The sequence below is a fragment of the Triticum urartu genome, chromosome 6 (assembly GCF_003073215.2).
Source record: "Triticum urartu cultivar G1812 chromosome 6, Tu2.1, whole genome shotgun sequence".
Lineage (NCBI taxonomy): Eukaryota > Viridiplantae > Streptophyta > Magnoliopsida > Poales > Poaceae > Triticum > Triticum urartu.
In genome coordinates, this window is record NC_053027.1 from 267,932,608 (window position 1) to 267,953,469 (window position 20,862).

The window sequence follows — 20,862 nt, forward strand, 5'->3', positions numbered from 1 at the left end:
AGGGATCCACTCAAGATGCTTGACAAAAGATGAACACTGAGCTACGGCTAATTCACTCAATAACAGGTTCAAACAAGCATGGCAAAAGTGCAAAAAATATCAGGTTTACAGACTTAGTGAAAATAACATGTCAGGAATTTAACATCAGGAAGCAATGTTTAGAGCAAGATATCAACGTGCTACAGGAACATATCATGGCAAAGCAAGGCATGGCATGAAGCTACTCAAAGCATACAACAAAAGTCCCTTACTGTCCATAAGCCAAAAGGGATCAGAAAATACAATGGCAACCATGTGAACATAGCAATTATCGTTAACAGATCCACACTTAGTAGAAAACTGGAACATGGCAAAACAGATATTAAGTAGGCATGTTTACAAGCTCGACGCACTCACCACAAGGCATTTCATGACAAACTAAGCATACACCCAGCAAGTAGACATGGCATAGAAGCTAAACATGGCAAGAACAACCTCATAGCATGCATGGATCAACTACAACAAGCTCGGCGAAAATGCTTAACATGTGAACATTCTGCCAGGAACATTTTATAGCAAAAGTAGAGCTCGATTGAGTCAAGCTAGGGTGCTCCATAATTGCCAACAAAGACATGGATGGATAGAGCACCACAATATTTACAAAACATCCTTACTGATCATGCTCAAAAGAGGCATGGATCACTCTGTAGCAACATGAATACATGGCATAAAATATTATCAGGGCAATGACTTAGAATATTTCTAAGTCCCTAAAATCAGCAACATTAAGAGGGCTACTTTGCATGCTTGTGCTAGTCACCACAAAGATCACAAAAATACATGGCATACACCCCTGTAAAGATGGCATGGCATACTTCAAAACACATGTAGGGCTCAAGTTCATAGGAGGCACACACTAAACATGGCAAAAATGACAAATGTCCAATTCCTGATAAGGATCTGAAACTAATATAAACTAGCACTCTTGGAACAGCATTTAGGGCATCAAGATGAACTCAAATGAACATGGTGCAATGGAATGAAATGAAGTACTCGTCGAGACGAACAATTTGATATGCTACACGCCCAAAACGGAGCCACGGTTGGAGAGTTATGATGCGATGAAGATATGCAAAAATACTAAAATGGAGGCAAAAAGTCAACCCGATCCAGATCTAGGGTTCCTCGCGGCGCACGGACCAAGGTTTGCCGGAGAGGGAGCTTGAGGTCGCCGGACTTGGAGGTAGAAGCCGGCGAGGGAGGAGGCGGCGGATCCGGGGTCGGGGACAGCGCCGACGAGCTCATGCGGCGGCGCGTCGAGGCGATGTGGCGGCGGGTCGAGGCGATGTGGCGGCGGGTTGGGGCAGCGCGGGGTGGCGGCCACCGGCGACGAGGCGGCGCGGGGCGGATCAGGGCGGCGGCGCGACGAGCTGGGTGGCGCCGGCGGGCGCGAACGGCGACGGGGCGATGGCGCGGGCGGCGCGCGGCTTCGGGCCGGGGAGGGCCTGCGATGGGCTCCGGCGGGCCGCGCGGTGGGAGGAGGCGGTGGCGACAGGTGGCGGCGGCGATGTCCGACGCGGAGCGTACACGTCCGGCGCGCGGAGAGGAGCGGGGCTAGGTCTAGGGTTGGAAGGGATCCAGAATTTTCGGGGGTGTGGCCTTTTTTATAGGTAGGAGGATCTAGGAGGCTTCAAATTGAGCACGGTTTGCGGCCACGCGATCGTGATCGAACGACATAGATGATGGAGGGGGTTTTGGTGGGTTTTGGGCCACTTTGGAGGGGTGTTGGGCTGCAACACACACGAGGCCTTCTCGGCTCCTCGGTTAACCGTTGGAGTATCAAACGAAGTCCAAATGGCACGCAACTTGACAGGTGGTCTACCAGTAGTAAACCAAGGCCGCTTGGCAAGCCTCGGTCCAATCCGAAAACGTTTAATACCCGCACACGAAAAGAGGTAGAAAGGGACACCGGAGGAAATAGGAGCGCCGGAATGCAAAACGGACAACAGGGAAAATGCTCGGATGCATGAGACAAACATGTATGCAAATGCGATGCACATGATGACATGATATGAGATGCATGACAAAGAAAAAACAACATGAAGACAAAAAACCCGACAACGAGGAAATACCATAACTTAGTGCCGAAAATGGCAAGAGTTGGAATACAAATATGGCAGGTTACATACGGGGTGTTACAACACTCCACCACTACGAAAGGATCTCGTCCCGAGATCTAGGATTGGAAAAACTCCAGGTACTCAGAACTGGGGTGGTCCTCGCGTTCCCAGGTGGCTTCACGGTCGGAATGATGTGACCACTTGACTTTCAGGAATTTGATAGACTTGTTGCGAGTCTTGCGCTCAGTTTCTTCAAGAATAGCAACGGGGTGCTCATGATAAGACAGGTCTTCTTGGAGATCAATCTCTTCGAAGTTGACGGTGCGGTCAGGAGTCTTGAAACACTTGCGGAGTTGAGACGCGTGAAACACATCGTGCACGTTTGCAAAGTTGGAGGGAAGCTCAAGTTGATAGGTGAGATCGCTTCTTTTGCCGATGATCTTGAAAGGACCCACGTATCTCTGGGCAAGCTTCCCTTTTATACCGAAGCGACGAGTACCTTTCATTGGAGAGACGCGGAGGTAGACATGGTCTCCGATCTCGAAAGCCAAGTCACTATGCTTGCTATCATAGTAACTCTTCTGGCGCGATTGCGCGGCTTTGAGATTTTCATGAATGACTTTGCACATTTCTTCAGCCTCTATGATGAAGTCATTTCCAAGAAGTTGACGTTCACCCATCTCTGACCAGCTAAGAGGAGTACGATACTTCCTGCCATAGAGAATCTCGAATGGGGGTTTGCCCGAACTCGCTTGGAAACTGTTGTTGTAGGAGAACTCGGCATATGGAAGACAATCTTCCCACTTCATGCCGAAAGAGATGACACAAGCCCTGAGCATATCTTTAAGAATCTAATTTACTCGCTCGACTTGGCCACTGGTTTGGGGATGAAAAGCTGTGATGAAGCGAATGTTGGTGCCCATAGCCTTCTGAAAAGAATCCCAGAACTTAGAGGTGAAGATGCTGCCACGATCTGAAGATATCAACTACGGAATGTCGTGCAGAGAGACAATCCTGGAGGTATATAGCTATGCCAACTGAGCTGCTGTGATAGATTCTTTGATAGGAAGAAAATGAGCCACTTTGGTGAGCTTGTCGATGACAACAAAGATAGCATCATTGCCATGCTTGGACTTTGGAAATCTAGTCACGAAGTCCATCTCAATATGGTCAAACTTCCATTCTGGAATGGCAAGAGGTTGGAGGAGACCAGCTGGTCGTTGGTGTTCTGCTTTCACTCTTCTGCAAACATCACATTCGTTCACGAACTGAGCAATCACGCGCTTCATTCGAGTCCACCAATACAACTGCTTGAGGTCCTGGTACATCTTTGTACTTCCAGGGTGAATAGAGAGGAGTGAATTGTGAGCCTCGTTCATAATGACTTTACGAAGGTCACCTTTAGGAACAACAATGCGATCCTCGAAGAATAGAGTATCCTTGTCATCAAGGCGATAGCACTTGTACTTGGGTTGACTCTTGGCAATCCCAATCTTCACCTTCTTCACCATAGCATCAAGAAGTTGAGCCTCGCGAATCTGGTCTTCCAAAGTAGGAGAGACTTGGAGGTTGGCAAGGAATCCTTGAGGAACAACTTGGAGATTAAGTTTGCGGAAAGCTTCACAAAGCTCTGGTTAGTAGGGCTTGATAATCGAACTGTTGCAGTAAGCCTTCCTGCTCAATGCGTCAGCAATTACATTGGCCTTCCCTGGAGGCAAAAAGTCAACCCGATCCAGATCTAGGGTTCCTCGCGGCGCACGGACCAAGGTTTGCCGGAGAGGGAGCTTGAGGTCGCCGGACTTGGAGGGAGAAGCCGGCGAGGGAGGAGGCGGCGGATCCGGGGTCGGGGACGGCGCCGACGAGCTCCTGCGGCGGCGCGGCGAGGCGATGTGGCGGCGGGTCGGGGCGGCGCGGGGCGGCCACCAGCGACGAGGCGGCGTGGGGCGGATCGGGGCTGTGGCGCGGCGAGCTGAGCGGCGCCGGCGGGCGCGGACGGCGACGGGGCGATGGCACGGGCGGCGCGCGGCTTCGGGCCGAGGAGGGCCCGCGATGGGCTCCGGCGGGCCGCGCGGTGACGACAGGTGGCGGCGCGTGATTGGTGGCGGTGGCGATGTCCGGATCGGACCGGACACGTCCGACGTGCGGAGAGGAGCAGAGCTAGGTCTAGGGTTGGAAGGGATCCGGAATTTTCGGGGGTGTAGCCTTTTTTATAGGTAGGAGTAGCTAGGAGGCTCCAAATTGAGCACGGTTTACGGCCACGCGATCGTGATCGAACGACCTAGATGATGGAGGGGGTTTAGGTGGGTTTTGGGCCACTTTGGAGGGGTGTTGGGCTGCAACACACACGAGGCCTTCCCGGCTCCTCGGTTAACCGTTGGAGTATCAAACGAAGTCCAAATGGCACGAAACTTGACAGGCGATCTATAGGTAATAAACCAAGGCCGCTTGGCAAGCCTTGGTCCAATCCGAAAACGTTTAATACCCACACAGGAAAAGAGGTAGAAAGGGGCACCTGAGGACATAGCATCGTCGGAATGCAAAACGGACAACAGGGAAAATGCTCGGATGCATGAGATGAACACGTATGCAAATGCGATGCACATGATGACATGATATGAGATGCATGACAAAGACAACAACACGAAGACAAAAAATCCGACAATGAGGAAATATCATAACTTAGTGCCGGAAATGGCAAGAGTTGGAATACAAATATGGCAGGTTACATACGGGGTGTTACAGCTCCTAAGTCAGGGAAGGCTCTGATTACCAACTTGTAACACCCACGATGCGGCTATATTTCCCACGTGTCGGAGCATGACTTAGAGGCATAACTGCATTGTGGGCATGTCGCAAGAGGGGTAATCTTTACACATCCCTTGTACTGAATAAGAAAGGGGTAAAGAGTTGGCTTACAATCGCCACTTCACACAATACATAAATATAGCATTACATTATCCAGAATACAATCAAGGTCCGACTACGGAACCAAAATAAAAGAAGACAACCCCTAATGCAAAAGATCCCCGATCGCCCCGACTGGGCTCCACTACTGATCAACTAGAATCGAAACAACACAACGAACACCATCTTCATCGAGCTCCCACTTGAGCTGGGTTGCGTCACCTGCACTGACATCATCGGCACCTGCAACTGTTTGGAAGTATCTGTGAGTCACGAGGACTCAGCAATCTCACACCCGCGTGATCAAGATTATTTATGCTTATAGGTAGGAAAAGGTAGTGAGGTGGAGCTCCAGCAAGCACTAGCATATATGGTGGCTAACTTACGCAAATGAGAGCGATAAGAGAAGCAAAGCACGGTCGTGAACTAGAAGTGATCCTGAAACTACTTACGTTCAAGCATAACACAACACCGTGTTCACTTCCGGACTCCGCCGAGAAGAGACCATCACGGCTATACACGCGGTTGATGCATTTTAATTAAGTTAAGTGACAAGTTCTCTACAACCAGACATTAACAAATTCCCATCTGCCCATAACCGCGGGCACGACTTTCGAAAGTTCAAACCCTGCAGGGGTGTCCCAACTTAGCCCATCACAAGCTCTCACGGTCAATGAAGGATATTCCTTCTCCCAAGAAGACCCGATCAAACTCGGAATCCTGGTTACAAGACATTTCGACAATGGTAAAACAAGACCAGCAAAGCCGCCCGGATGTGCCGACAAATCCCGATAGGAGCTGCACATATCTCGTTCTCAGGGCACACCGGATGAACACTATGTACAACTAAACCAACCCTCAAGTTTTCCCAAGGTGGTGCTGCATGTGGCTCTGTTTTGGACCAACACTCAGAGGAGCACTGGCCCAGGGGTTTAAAATAAAGATGACCAACGAGTCTGCAGAACCCAAGGGAAAAAGGCTTAGGTGGCAAGTGGTAAAACCAAGGTTGGGCATTGCTGGAGAAGTTTTATTCAAGGCAAACTGTCAAGGGGTTCCCATTATAACCCAACCGCGTAAGGAACGCAAAATCAAGGAACATAACACCGGCATGATGGAAACTAGGGCGGCAAGAGTGGAACAAAACACCAGGCATAAGGCCGAGCCTTCCACCCTTTACCAAGTATATAGATGCATTAATTAAATAAGAGATATTATAATATCCCAAACAAAATCCATGTTCCAACATGGAACGAACTCCATCTTCACCTGCAACTAACAACGCTATAAGAGGGGCTGAGCAAAGCGGTAACATAGCCAAACAACGGTTTGCTAGGAAAAGGTGGGTTAGAGGTTTGACATGGAAATATGGGAGGCATGATATATCAAGTGGTAGGTATCGCGGCATAGCAATAGAGCGAGCAACTAGCAAGCAAAGATAAAAGTGATTTCGAGGATATGGTCATCTTGCCTGAGATCCCACAAGGAAGAAGAACGAGTCCATGAAGAAGACAAACGGACGTAGTTGAACGGATCCTCACAACTCCGGAACGGAACCGAAGTTAACGAGGAAAGCAACCTGAAAAGAAGCAAACAACATAGTAAACAAGCAAGCATAACATGGCATGATGCACAATCAAGTATGATGCATATCCGATTTAATGAGGCATGGCATGGCAAAGTGCACAAGCAAAACTACAAGTTAAGTGGAGCTCAATATGCAATGAGTTGCATATTGACAAAACACCACATGGCTTATTTAGTTCTCTCCCGTTTATGTACCCAACAATATTAAATATTGTTAAACATGGCAAAAGGTGGAGCATAAGTAAACTAAACATTTAGGCAAGTTTAAATGAGGCTGGAAATAACAAACAACAATTCTGGTAAATCCCCATATGCATTTATCAATTTGGTGCAACAACAATTTTAAACATTTAAATGTTACTAGCACTTATGCCCGTGCATTGCAACGGGAGAAAAATTGGACATGTCCTCAAATTAAGTGAAAATTGTATGTGCAAACACAGTTGTTCTTCACTACAAGGAAAGCGTTAATTGTTATGTCCATTATTTAAAAATGTGCTATCCATTACAAAATGGTATTTGGTATATCTTTTTCAATAAGAACGTGTATTAATTGAATATGTAGTATAAGGTTAGATTACCTCGACCCATATTTACTCAGGCTTGTGCAATACTCAGAAAATTTAGTGTACTGTATGACAATCATGAAACCACACCGAACCAGGACCATGGTCCAAAATGTCACTATCATCTATAATCAACTGAACACCGACACTAAAAAGGGTAGTGGTTCTAAAATTCTAAAGAAAATTTAGATCCTCTACCAAATCTGTCAACACTCCCTGAAAATAAACCTCCTCAAAGAAGAAGATGAGAAGGAGAGAAATACACAGTTACAAGCCAAAGCTTGATGACACAGCCAACATTAGATGCTTGCTCAAGGTTTCCAACAGATTTTCCCCAGGAAGAGGAGCTCCCAGAACAAACTCAACAAGCTCAAGCAACGACAGCAGGTCCCTATTACAGCAAGAGGAAAAAAAGAGGAATTGGACAATGAGAAGCAGCAAACAATGTTGTGACACAGTAAGCTTGCAAATAAACCACACTATTTGAAATAATATACCGCAAAGAATGAGAAAATGTGCATGTAGATTCGCTAAAGAAAGACTTTTCAAAAGCACATTTACTCGTGGAGCTATGCAAAAAAGAAATTACCTTCCGAAATGCCACTTATGTTGCCAAAAGCTAAAAAAAAGCAGCGAGCAACGGCACTATTTTTATCACAGCATCATATATTCTGCAAATATCTCAAAACATATATGTCCTAGAGTGAATAGAAAAAAAAAACTATGACTGAATGGACCAATTGTTCCAGCACTCGACTCTATATCCCTTGCTAGGTGTTTGTCTCTTAATTGGGAGTTTATCTAAATGATTGAATTCTAATCAGGGATCAGGACTGGCTCTACTATCTGCAGGCAAGAATATGATGTTGGCTTGCTAATGTTCAGGGGAAGAGAGTAGCACCTAACGCTAGAACTATGATCGGTTAGCTCCCAAACTTGAGAATCATGTGTGCACTGGCAGCAGCAAGAGGATGTTTCAAAGGTATGTTTACTGGGCATGCCTATTGACCATAATGCAAATAAAGTTCTGCTTCATCGCAGTTTGGACTACACAATAAGTGTAGAATGCAGCTCTTTAGTGTTTCTACATGTCTTTAATGGCACTGATTATCTTTCTGGTCATTAGTTTACCAAGTAAAATTTATTATTGACTTACTTTGGTTGATATATTTGACACAACTATCTGGGACTTTTCTGTTGTTCTTGAGCCGGCAACATGACCAGCCTCGGCGACTTTGCTGAAGGCACCATTGAACCAGCTTGTTCCAGCAGACACATATCAACAAGTAGAGGAAATAAGGGTGAAGGATCAGCCATACTGATAAAGGACATCATATGTTACTCCAAAGGTGCAAATATGTTACAAAGGTCTACATTTCATCAAGATACATTAAAACTTGATCACCAGATGATATAAAACACACACACATATTGAGTAATTCAACTGTAGCAAAAGCTTGTAAAAGAAGAGACCCGTTGGTTTTCACAGCAGGGCCTGTATCATTTAGCTTGCGCTCTACATCTAGCAAATCAGCCATTGTTTTGTCAGAAACATGGAACCTTTAGATTCAGATAGAATAAGTAACAACGACAGTCAACCAAATAACACTTGTAACTAAATTATGCGGACTAACCTGAAACTGCTTTTAGATGAGCTAACCTGAAACTTTTAAGCGGACCTGAAACTGACCTGAAAGGCAAGAGATATGGGGTGGAGCTGGTGGCGTGGAGGTTGGGCCTGATCCTGCCTTGGAGGGACAAGACGACCGGACGAGCTCTCCTCACTCCGCCACAGTCGGCGTCGTGCTTCTGCGACTCCGCTCCACGAGCGCGGCGTGGTGTGGCCGATGTAGGAGAGGAGACGGGATGGAGGTGGGAGGAGCTGATGCTTCTTCGATCCAGTGCTCGATGGGACAGGACAAAGGAGGACAGAGCTCCGCCTGTCGCGCCCATCCTTGAATCCGCCGCCCTGTCCCTCCGCGGGAACGCCGTGATCCAGGGCTTCGCTCGACAAAGGCCTCCCGTGCGGCGCTCTGGCCGCCTTCAACCAGGAAAACGGCGGCGGCGCCCAATCCTATTTTGCGAGAGAGAGACGTGGGTCGGGAGAGGGCACAAATCCTCGCCGGCGTCGACCGGCGGCCGGTGCAGCACCAGATCGAGCGTCGCCGGGGTCGGTCGCCTCGTGGCGGCTGAGATCGGGAGGAGAGGGAGAGCTAGCTCGGGTGGTTGCGCCATTATTTGTTGGGCTGCAAACGGGCATGTGGGCCTGATTTACTGGGCCGAAGCGCAGTGGCGGGGATTGTTTGGATTGTTTGATGCACACGACGTGGTTCCCCGAATTAGTACCACCTTGTTTATATATTTTATAAATTGATGAAAGCGTAAATTTACAAGAAGAAAACGTATTGTGACAGTGAACCCACGGAGTCAATCCATGCTTTATTATTAGGGATAGATGTGTGTCGTTCAGTTCAAGAAAATACCAATTTCATTTGGTCAACTCTTAGATTTTGTTCTATATAACCAAATTCACTCACGGATGTTCACGACTGTGAGAAGGTGCCAGCATGAGAATCCAAATCACTTGGGTTTGATCTATCATCCATGCCATGTATGCTAACTCAATGCAGTAACATGGAATGACTCCATCTGCAGTTGCTTGATTTGCCACCATACCAAACTCTCCACCGCTTAGATCGACATAAAGGTGGTTACTGGAGTTTAGAGATTTTTCTTCATGGGAGTTATGCAGATGGATAGAGGAGAGTCTTGTTATTAATTACGGGACCATACTCGTCGCTCCTACAGATCGGGGTCTCCTTCCACGGCCAGAAGGGATGCCTCGAGGGCCTAGACTTGTTAGAATAGGCCAGCGACTTGGTGCTCTGGCGGCCTAGATCGGACATGATGAGGATGATGGACGCAACCCTTCTTGGTGCTACTGTAAATTCTGTTGGGAAAATGCAATGCATCCCACTTCAGATGGTTCGTTTAGCTCTATAACAGATGGCCCAATATGATTGAATTAATTTATTAGCACTTAGCAGTCACTAAATCATGAAAAATAACATTGTTCTTAATAGAGAAGAATAATAGAATAGAATTACTAACCTTTAGATTCTCGGTGCCATTTCATCACTATATGACCTCGGAAGAAGCAGTAAATTGGCTTGCAGGAAGCATGGCACGGCCATGAGGTGCAGCACGTACATACACCACCTCATAGCAAACATCCGCCACCCTATGGATTCCTCATGAAATCAAACTATGAACTAACTATGAGCATCTTTTATCTTAGCCTCATCTCTGAACATAGATGTAACCTGTACTACCTCAGCATTGTCTTCCTGGTTAGGACAGATCACTGCATGAAACGTCACACATGATTAATCAGTCAAAAAGGACTATCCGAAAAATAAACCAAAACATTGTAGGATTGGCTAATGACTTTCTTTCACCACACGTGCTTTCCATGAGATAAATCCATATTGTAGCACAAGAAACAATCACAGGTTTCCAGCTTCTGAGGGCAACATTACCAATGTTTAAGGGATGTAAACCATCAACATCCTTGTCTAGGCTAATGCCCCTAAGAATATTTTGCACATCCATATGCTGATTTACACAGTATCATCATATAAAAAGAAAGCTTGATGATACATTATACCAGCAAAACATGGACATAAACAAAGTTGAATCTTGACCAACATATACTGAAAAACAAAAACTGAAATCAAATACAACTGAAGTTGCTCGTCTATTACCATCAGAACTAAAATACTTCGTATTATTCAATTAGATCAAAACCGTTCTCTAGCACATCTCACATGAAATATTTTGCTAATTCATGAATCAATCCACATGCATTATCCATCACATTAGCAAGTAGCATAGATACACGTCATTCTATAGCTGAGAATAAATTAGAGAGAGAGAGAGAGCTGTTTTCGGTGCATCAAAAGAGGAACTTTTGGTGGCTGCTCTCCATCAAATATCAATGGAATCTCAATACTAATTAGAGAAGGGAGAGGAACTTACAGTGGCCGCTCTGCATCAAATGTGTCGATGCAACACATGTTTTTCCTCTTACCTAGGCCTTGTCCCATCGGCTGCCGTCCAACAACAGTAGTAGCACCACCAGAGCAAGCTACCACGGGGCTCCAACCCAGCCCTGCAGGATCCCGCTGCCCCTTCCTGAAGTCTCCTTCCTTTCCTTCTTCCTCCCGGCTCTCTCTCATCTCTCTCTGGACGTACTCAAGAGAGCTGTTGCAGGCGACGGGCACCACCAGAACTTCCCCGCTGCTTCTCGTGCCCTCTCCTTCCCTCTGTCTCTCACAGGTGCAGCGCCACCTTATCCATGGAGAGACTCCGCCGGAGCTCCCCATCTCGGTCGGAACCGGGGAGGAACGCCGCCGCCATGAACTTGGAGTTGAAGCCCCGTCGCCTGACCTCCTCCCGCGATTTGTAGATCGCCTCCACGCCGTCCCCTGAACAGGATCCGGCCCCTGCCTCGACTCCTCGACCGGATCTGGCTGGAGATCGCCGCCGCCGCGCCCAGCATTGTCTGCATCGCGACCCCATCTCGCTCGGAACCTGACTCAGGAAGAAAGAGATGTTGATGGACTGCGGGCCGATTATGTAAAAAATGAGATGTTTTTCTGACAAACATGCTGAACAAAACGTTATTCACTTAATCGTGGACTGCAGGTTAATTACCCGAAATCACAGGGTGTGTTTTGCAAAAACACCGCGACGGTGAACCCCGAGACTCAATCTGCGCTTTATTATTAGGGAGAGATTATCATGATGCGAATGACATGTGCAAGTTTTATGCGATATTTATGAAAATGTTGATAAGAGCATTTTATGAAGCATTTTGTCACCGTGGTAGAAAGAAAGGGGTGCCACGGCGACGAAACGGAAATGATGCCATGGCAACATATTGGTTCCGATAGCTCATGGAGATACCGGTGCAAAAGGAAAAATGACGGGAGCGTGCGAAAGATGGTGGGGTGATCCCGGTTACCGGGTTCCCATGGGTCGACGACGGTGACAAGGCAAAAGAGGGGCAACGTGCACCGACAATTCGAGCACGGAGCAAGCACGAGCATCTCATACATCACACATGCATTCGTTCACGCGCGGTCGTATCGGGGTTATACCTTCGAAGCGTGCGTTATCGGAGGGGTTCGAGTTCGATGCGGTGTAGGGGAAGTAGACATTCTCGGGACGTTTGTAGTGGAAGTAGTCGTTCCACGATGGTAGTAGAAGTAGTGGCACTATCGGTCCTCGACGGAAGTGGTACACGTTTTCCTGTAGATGTTCGGGTTAACGAGGGGTACTTGGCGCAACATAGGTCTCCGGGGTCGTTGGGTACACGTTCACGAAGTAGTCGTACACGTCGACGGTAGTTGTTCACTTGACGGCCTTCAACGGCGGTAGTTGTTCTCGTATCATCGTGGAAGTAGTTGCATATCTCATAGTGGTACTTGACGGGTCCGAGGACTCCAGGGTCGTGGTACCTGGCAACAACCGGGGCGGTCTTGACGCATCCGACCCGAGGGACTTGGCGTGTCCAAAACGTAGCCACACAAATGTCTCGGCCGGAAGCACTCGCTCGGGTGTCGTTGGCCTAGCGGGTCATGGTACTTGGCGATTTCGGAGACATCGAAAGACGAACTTGGCGGTCCTCCTTGACCTGGTACATGCCGTGCATCATTCCGTTGACCAACATTGCATGTAGGCGACAGAGAGGTCTCTTGCGGTCTTCCGGTCAACGTGAACAGGAGGCCTAGGCAGGGCACGTCGGATGCAAGAGGAACCAGGGTTCCTGCATGCCATGACGGCTTGCGAGAGGATGAACGAAGCAGCGGTCCAGCGGCACCGGGAATGGGCGTTTCTGGCCGGATCCAGGGCGAGAACGGCGGAGATGGCCGGTGGGGCAGGAGGCGCGAGCACAGGGACTTGGCGCGGTGGGGCTCCTCAACGCAGGAAGCAGCGGGCGATGGGGCTGGTCGTCAACGGTGAAGGGGCATCGGGACCTGGACGGCTTGCCGACGAGGAGGCGCCATGGCGACCAGGTTCACCGGTAGCAACCTCGCGGGCAGAGGAGACTGGCAAGACGCGGTGCTCGGAGGAGGCAAGCGGGAAAAACGCCTCGGGTGCTCGGGGTTGAGCAGAGGCGACGTGAGGAAGGAGCGGGGCTTCTCTCTGGTGCGTTGCGAGGAGAGCGAGAGGAGGGAGAGATGGGGATCGGGGAGTTTCGAGCGAGGAGCGCTCGCTGTCTCTGGCGGCGCGAGGGAGACGAGGTAAGGGATCGAGGGAGAGATGCACTCACGGGAGGGAGAGGGGATCGAACTCCTGGCAGCGCTGGAGGGATCGAGCAGGGAAGCGAGAGGGGGGGTTTGGTCGGGCTAGGGTTGAAGGGGTCAGGTGGGCCAGCGCGGGATGGGCTTTTGTGGGCTGAGGAGAGCATGGCTGCGAGGCTGCGAGGAGGGGTTACGTTCAAGCATAACACAAGACCATGTTCTCTTCCCGGACTCTGCCGAAAAGAGACCATCACGGCTACACACGCGGTTGATGCATTTTAACTAGGTTAAGTGTCAAGTTCTCTACAACCAGACGTTAACAAATTCCCATCTGCCACATAACCGCGGGCACAACTCTTGAAAGTTTAAACCCTGCAGGGTGTCCCAACTTAGCCCATCACAAGCTCTCACGGTCAACGAAGGATATTCCTTCTACCGGGAAGACCCGATCAGTCTCGAAATCCCGGTTACAAGACATTTCGAAATGCTAAAACAAGGCCAGCAAGACCGCCCGATGTGCTGACAATCCCGATAGGAGCTGCACATATCTCATTCTCAGGGCAACACCGGATGGGCACTCCGTACAACTAAAACCAGCCCTCAAGTTTCCTAAGGTGGCGCTGCAAAGGACTCTAGTTCGGACCAACACTTAGAGAAGCACTGGCCTGGGGGGTTAAAATAAAGATGACCCTCGGGTTGGCCGACCCAAGGGAAGGGTAATAGGTTGTTAGGCAAATGTAAAACCAAGGTTGGGCCTTGCTGGAGGGGTTTTATTCAAAGCGAACTGTCAAGGGGTTCCCATAACACCCAACCGCGTAAGGAACGCAAAATCAAGGAACATAACACCGGTATGACGGAAACTAGGGTGACAAGAGTGGAACAAAACACCAGGAATAAGGCCGAGCCTTCCACCCTTTACCAAGTATATAGATGCATTAATTAAATAAGAGATATTGTGATATCCCAACACATCCATGTTCCCACATGGAACAATCTTCAACTTCACCTACAACTAGCAACACTATAAGATGGGCTGAGCAAAGCGGTAACATAGCCAAACAATGGTTTTCTAGGAATGTGGGTTAGAGGCTTGACATGGCAATATGGGAGGCATGATATAACAAGTGGTAGGTAGCACAACAAAGCGATAGAACGAACAACTAGCAAGCAAAGATAGAAGTGATTTCGAGGGTTTGGTCATCTTGCCTGAGATCCCGCAAGGAAGAAGAGTCCATGAAGAAGACAAATGGACGGAGTCGAACAAATCCTCACAACTCCAGAACGGAACCGAAGCTAACGAGAGAAATAACCCGGAAAGAAGCAAGCAACATAGTAAACAACCATCACATGAATATGACATGATGCGCAACCAAGTATGATGCATGTACTGTTTAAAGAGGCATGGCATGGCAAAGTGCACAAACAATACTACAAGTTAAGTGGAGCTCAATATGCAACGAGTTGCATATTGACGAAACACCACATTTGTTTATTTAGTTCTCTCCCGATTATGTACCCAACAAGGTTAAATGTGATTACACATGGCAAAGAGGTGAAGCATAATAAAACTACATATCTAGGCAAGTTTAAATGAGGCCGGAACAACAAGCAACAAGTCTGGAAAAATCCTCATGCGCAATTTATGGGTTTGGTACTATTCTGCCCTAAACACAATTTTAGAGTTATTAAGCATGCAAGGTAAATACATCATGTTAATCTATGCATTTTTCTACCCCATTTACATATAAAGATTATTTAAATCCGAGCTACGGTTGATTAGTTATGAATTAAATCATTTTAACATGGCAATAAGGTAAATTATATGCAAACATCATTATAAACATTTCAAACATGCATGAAAGTTGGATATTATTGATCTACACAAAATTCTAAGCATTTTACATATAAAGTTTGTTTAATTCCGATGCACGGTTCATGAGTAATTATATGCATGAAGGCTAGGGGGTTTTCCGCAATTCTGAAATTCTACGGATAATTCGCTAAAATCGCTGGAACAGGAAAAAACCCATAACGGGCCAAATTTGCTGGACTAGGCCACAACAGGAGCATACAGATGGCGGGGTGGCTCACCCTGGGCCAAGGCCCGATCGACAAAGGAGGGAGGCTGGAAGGGGCACTGGGCCTGGCGCGGACCATGCGTTGGCGTTGGACGGACGCGGGCCGGCTGGGTCAACGGGCACCGGTGAGCGCCTCCCAGCCCGGAGCAGGGGACAAGGCGGCGTTGTACCCGGCCGCCAGGTACGTTGGTGCGCGGCGGTGTAAGGCTCCCTGGTGAGCGAAACGATGATGAGGCGTGGAAACGGGCAGATCCGGGGCGGTAGAGGCCAGATATGGCTCCAGGGGCTCATTCCCGGCAACGACGAGGACCGGTGGAGCTCCGGCGACGAGCTCGAGGCTGCCTCGGCTGTTGTGGCGGCGGCGGATCCCTGAAGGGGGTTTCAGCGACGCACGGGATCAGTGGAGCCGTGGGGCGGCACGAGTCAACGCTCCGGTGAGCGGGCGGCGAGGCTGCAGGCGCTAGGCGGCGGAGACGGCGGGGCTGACGTGGTGGTGCGGGCACCGGGTGCGGGAGCGCGGTGGCGGGGAGCGAGAGCCGCGGGCGATGGTGCACGGGCTCGGGAACGGACCCCGATGGGCTTGGCGGGCCTCTCCCGGGCCTGGGCGGGCGCGCGGTGGTGGGAGTGGGGTAGGGGGCACGTGGCGGCGCCTGGTTGGCCGAAACGGCGATCAGGTGGTGGCGCGGCCACTGGGACGCCGACAAGTGGCGGAGGAGGAGGGGCTCGATGCGGAAAACGATGGGGAGTGGCGGCGCTGATGGTTGGGGCGGCGCGGAAAACAAGGAGGGGGTTAGGAGGCTGCCAAAAATGGAAGGAGAGGGGGGTTTAAATAGGAAAGGAGGCTAAGATTAGGGTTTGGAGGGGTTTTGGAGCGTTTCAGAGCCTCCGATCATGATCGTGCGGCTCCGGACAGGGGGGGACTAGGTGGGGTTTGTGGGCTGTGTAGGATGGCTTGGGCTGAGAGGAGAGATGAGAAAGAGTGCAGCCTGATGACGGTTTTCGGAGACCGAAAACGTCCGACGTTAGACCGAATATAATGCCGCTATAGTTATCCGTTGGGGCGTCAAACAGACTCCGAATGCGATGAAACTTGGCCGTTAGCCTACCTACAACATAACAACACCGCATGCCAACTTTCAACCCATTCCGAGAACATTTTTCGGCCACTTATAAAATACTATTTCGGACATGCCGCGGGCGCGTGCAAGCGTGACTGGGCTCAGAATGGACAACGGAAGGGGGGAGGCCGGGGCGGATGCAAGTTTTGAAAACATGATGATGCAATTCACATGATGACATGGCAAGATGCAACACGCAAGCGAATGACAAGGCAACAACAACGAAAACTGGAAGACACTTGGCGTATCGGACTCGGGGCGTTACATAGAGCCTCAACTGCTAAAACCTCCAAGCCAACTGGAGAGGCTGCTGGAGAAGGAAAGAAGAGAAAAGAAAGGGTCAAGAAGACCACTGCCAGAGTACTTGGTAGATCCTCCATTATGAGAGATTCGGAATAAGAGGAGGAGGAAGAGGATGTTGCACCAACTCTTAAGGCTCAGAAACTTATGGGAGATGCAATCAAGTCAGGGGCTGCTTCATCTAAGCCCAAATCTGCTCCCAAGGCTGCTGCTCAGAAACCCCCAAAGCCCAAGAGGAACACCAGGAGTATACCTGCTGAGGAGAAGAACAAGGCCCCAGTGCCTGAAGCTGAAGAAGAAGAAGATGATTCTCATGTTTTGAGGAAGTTGAAGCCCAAAATTCCTCACCACAATGATGCTCATCCAGTCGCTGAGGACATGCACATTAGGAAAGATGCAGGATTGATGTTATGGAGACAGTCTGATCCCTATGCTGTTAGGAGGAGGACTGCAGTTGACTACATGTTCAATACAAAGGAACAACAAGATTTCTATGAGACCATTCTGCTTGACAAGAAGCCCATAGTGTGTGACATGAAATGGGTGGACTGGGAGTTCATCCGAAAAATGAAGATCACTTCCCTGGAGTGTATGACAGCTTTAAGGCTTGTGGAGTAGATGAATTGGTTGGACAAAAGCTCACCAAATGGAATGATGAGTTGATCATGCAGTTCTACTCCACTGCCCACTTCTATCCAGATGGGAAGATAGTTTGAATGTCTAAGGGTACCGGGTACCACTCCACAGTTGATGAATGGGCCAAGCTAATCACATGAAGATGACTTGGATGTGTATGCCACCAAGAAGAAAGACCACAACTCAATGGCAAACATGTACAAGGAGATCCCTGATAAGGCTTTGGAAACTCACAAGCTTGGATCTATGCATTTCTTGTTGTCTGGTCTGCCTACGATCAACTGGATCTTAAGGCACACATTGCTACCCAAGTCAGGAGATCACAAGATGATCCGAGAACACTCCATCAACGTGCTGCAAATTTTTGATGTCCCCTAGAAGTTCAAAGTTATGAGCTTGATTGTAGTAACGATCAAAAGGACTGTTGCTGATCAAAAGAGGAGTTGTGGATATGCTCCACATATTCAGGAGCTCATCAACTCTAAGATGGGCACAGGGACTTACTTGCTGGACAAGGAGCATCTACCTCTATATCCTGAGTTTGAATACAACACTGTTGTGATGAATGAGGAAGAACCATCAGCAGCTCAAGTCCAGGAGAAGAGACACAAGTAAAAGGCCGAGAAAGCTGCCCAGATGCCAAGTGTTGAAGAGGCATCTCGAGTCTTCTTGAAGAGCAAGCAAGATCATTTAGGCTCTCTGATTCAAGCTACACTGAGGATTGAGAAGGGCTTGGCCACCCTGACTCAGAATCAGGAGAGCCTGGAGAGGATTATGGAAACAAAATTCTATGATCTTGATCTGAAGGTGACTGAGATTCAGACTGCAATTGAGCTGCTTCAGGAGGAAGCAGAGGAGAGGAGAGGCACATCTTCAAAGACTGTGGCCACTCTTGATCAACCCACTGCAAGTAAGAACACTTCCGTTCATCCTATAATATTTAAAACTAGATCAGTAAGAATTGTAGGGGAAATGGGTTTATAGCAACATAGAAAATCACCAATGCTTATTTTGAAAAACTGAAGAAACATGTTAATTATGACATATCTTCTCAAAAGATCAATGTGCAAATGAAATAATTGGTACTGCGACAACAACCAAATTCTGGAACATCAGAAGCTATAATTAACTACAACGACACTACAAGTTCTTACTCATGTACAATAAATAAAAAAATGAACATTTTATGGGGAAGGTAAATATAACTGCAATAGCATAGCGACAGTGTTTGGATGACAACAAATTGATACTAACAGGTGTGTACATGCACAAATTTAGTAACATAGAACTAATAGCACTAAGGCCATCCACTATGTATGCCAAAACTGGTGTAAAGACAACTGTTGCTACATCTCGCACCGGTGCCCTGAACTGGCGAGCTGATGCAGCGGAAAAAAAATCAGGGACCCGGACTCCGGAGCACGTAGTTGCTCCGATGCCCAGTTCCTTTGTGCCATAAATATTTAGTATTTTACTGCTTGGCTGATCATATGTGTGGACCAAAGTTGGCTGCACAAACTGCTGAAGTGGTGCCAAATAATTTTCTAATGGCACCACTGATGAGATGGCAACAATTTAAGATACTAGGTACAAACCGTGACACTGTCTTAGGATGCGTTTGGTTGAAGGTGTGGCATGAATGGGTTGGGACCATGACAGTGTCCGAATCACATCTAACAAATGATTTGTAACAACAGAAGATGGTCTAACCTTCTCTGCACATGCTAGAAACTTCCTCCCAATGTCCACAGAATCAAACGCAAGTAGCTTCACACATGGAGATTGATGGTGACAACGAGCAGATAGATCTTCAGCCACCCCGCTCCATTCGTTGCCACTGATGGTCTTAGGGAGCTACAACAGGAAGAAACGACTCAAATCGACCTCCGGGTAAAAATCCTTCATTCCAAGTCATAGCCCAAGAGAGAGAAGAGAGGCATACTCGGGTGGTGAAGGAGTAGTCGCTGGAGAAGGAACCGCTGGAGATGTCTTTGAAGAAGACCATGGCGACCCCGGCGGTAGGATGCGAGACGGCGAGAGCGAGGAAGCGGCTATAGCTTAGCAAGGAAGGAAGGAGGAAACAGGGGAAATGTGACTTGTGGTTGGGGAGAAAAGGGGGTGGGGAAGGGGGTGTGGGTAGATATTTTGGCGGTAGGCCAAAATTTTGGAAATGTGGAGGGAACTTTGCGCGCGGTGCCACCGGGCCATTCACTTTGAACGATTGTGTGCATCGCAAACGATTCTTCTGCTTTATGCGCATGGGATGAGTTTGATAATTCAAATTTTGGTCTCAAGGCAGGAGAACATTCACTTTGAACGCGCGTGGTGCCGCCTGACCATTCACTTTGAATGATTGTGTGCATCACAAACCATTCTTCTGCTTTACATGCATGGGATGAGTTTGATAATTCAAATTTTGGTGAAAGTTTCCCTGGGTACGTCATTGCATAACAGTAGACAGACCACACTTACTGAATCGAGCAATTTCAGTAATTACATAGAGCCAGTTGACCTAAACATTGCTCTAACAAAAGACCAGCATTAAAAACAAAGCCTAAGTACGCATAATTAAAAATCCGCCGCCGCGCCGGCCTATGCATCGCCGGTGTGAGATGAGACGTCGATGACTTGTCTTGGCGACATGCCGCTGTTGGTGGACTCCGCGTCCCCCCTGCTGAAGTCGACCGCGTCCTCATCCTCGTCCTCGGCGCTACCCTCAAGGTTGTAGTACTCGTAGTAGTGGCTGCGCCAGAGCTCGCGTTGGTACTCCACCGCCGATTCCTCGATGGACAGACTCTTCTCTACCTCAACCTCGGCCACACTCAACTCCTCCTCCCGGCGCTCCTCAATCTCCGCCGCCTCCTGCATCTCCAGCTCCCGCTCGGCGACCTCATGAGGAAGCAGGTGCTCCATGGCCATCGCTGCCTTTTCAGACATGGGTTGCATGCTGGAGTCTGAGGTGGCCTGGAATATCCTGGCGTGTGCATCCTCGATCTTGGCGTGGATGGCCTCGACCCGGGCCAGGGCGATATCAGCGGCACGAACGGCAGCTCGAGCGCTCTCGGCATTTGCAGCCACCGTCACAGCAGCGGCTGCAGCCGTCTCTGCCCTGTCGGCTTCCACAGACGCCCTCTCGGCGGAAGCGACCGCACTCAATGCGGATGCGGCGGCACTCTCAGCGTAGGTGGCCGCACTCTCGGCGTAGGCGGTGGCACTCGGGGGGGGACGCGTCCATCGTACGGGCCTTCACGAAGCGTTTCCACGGCGTC

At 48.8% G+C, this 20,862-nt stretch overlaps 1 long non-coding RNA gene across 2 annotated transcripts; it reads right to left on the reverse strand.

The window, feature by feature from the left end:
* Window positions 1–6,470: 6,470 nt before the first annotated feature.
* On the reverse strand, window positions 6,471–11,781 carry LOC125513185. Of its 2 annotated transcripts, XR_007285736.1 has the most exons (4): window positions 10,265–11,781; window positions 8,310–8,412; window positions 7,169–7,544; window positions 6,471–6,579 (listed from the first exon to the last, which is right to left on the reverse strand). It is a non-coding gene; the product is annotated as an uncharacterized LOC125513185 (long non-coding RNA). The 2 variants fall into 2 exon arrangements; XR_007285735.1 differs by lacking the exons at window positions 6,471–6,579; window positions 10,265–11,781 and having other exon boundaries at window positions 7,178–7,544; window positions 8,310–8,761.
* Between the last annotated feature and the right edge of the window lie 9,081 nt (window positions 11,782–20,862).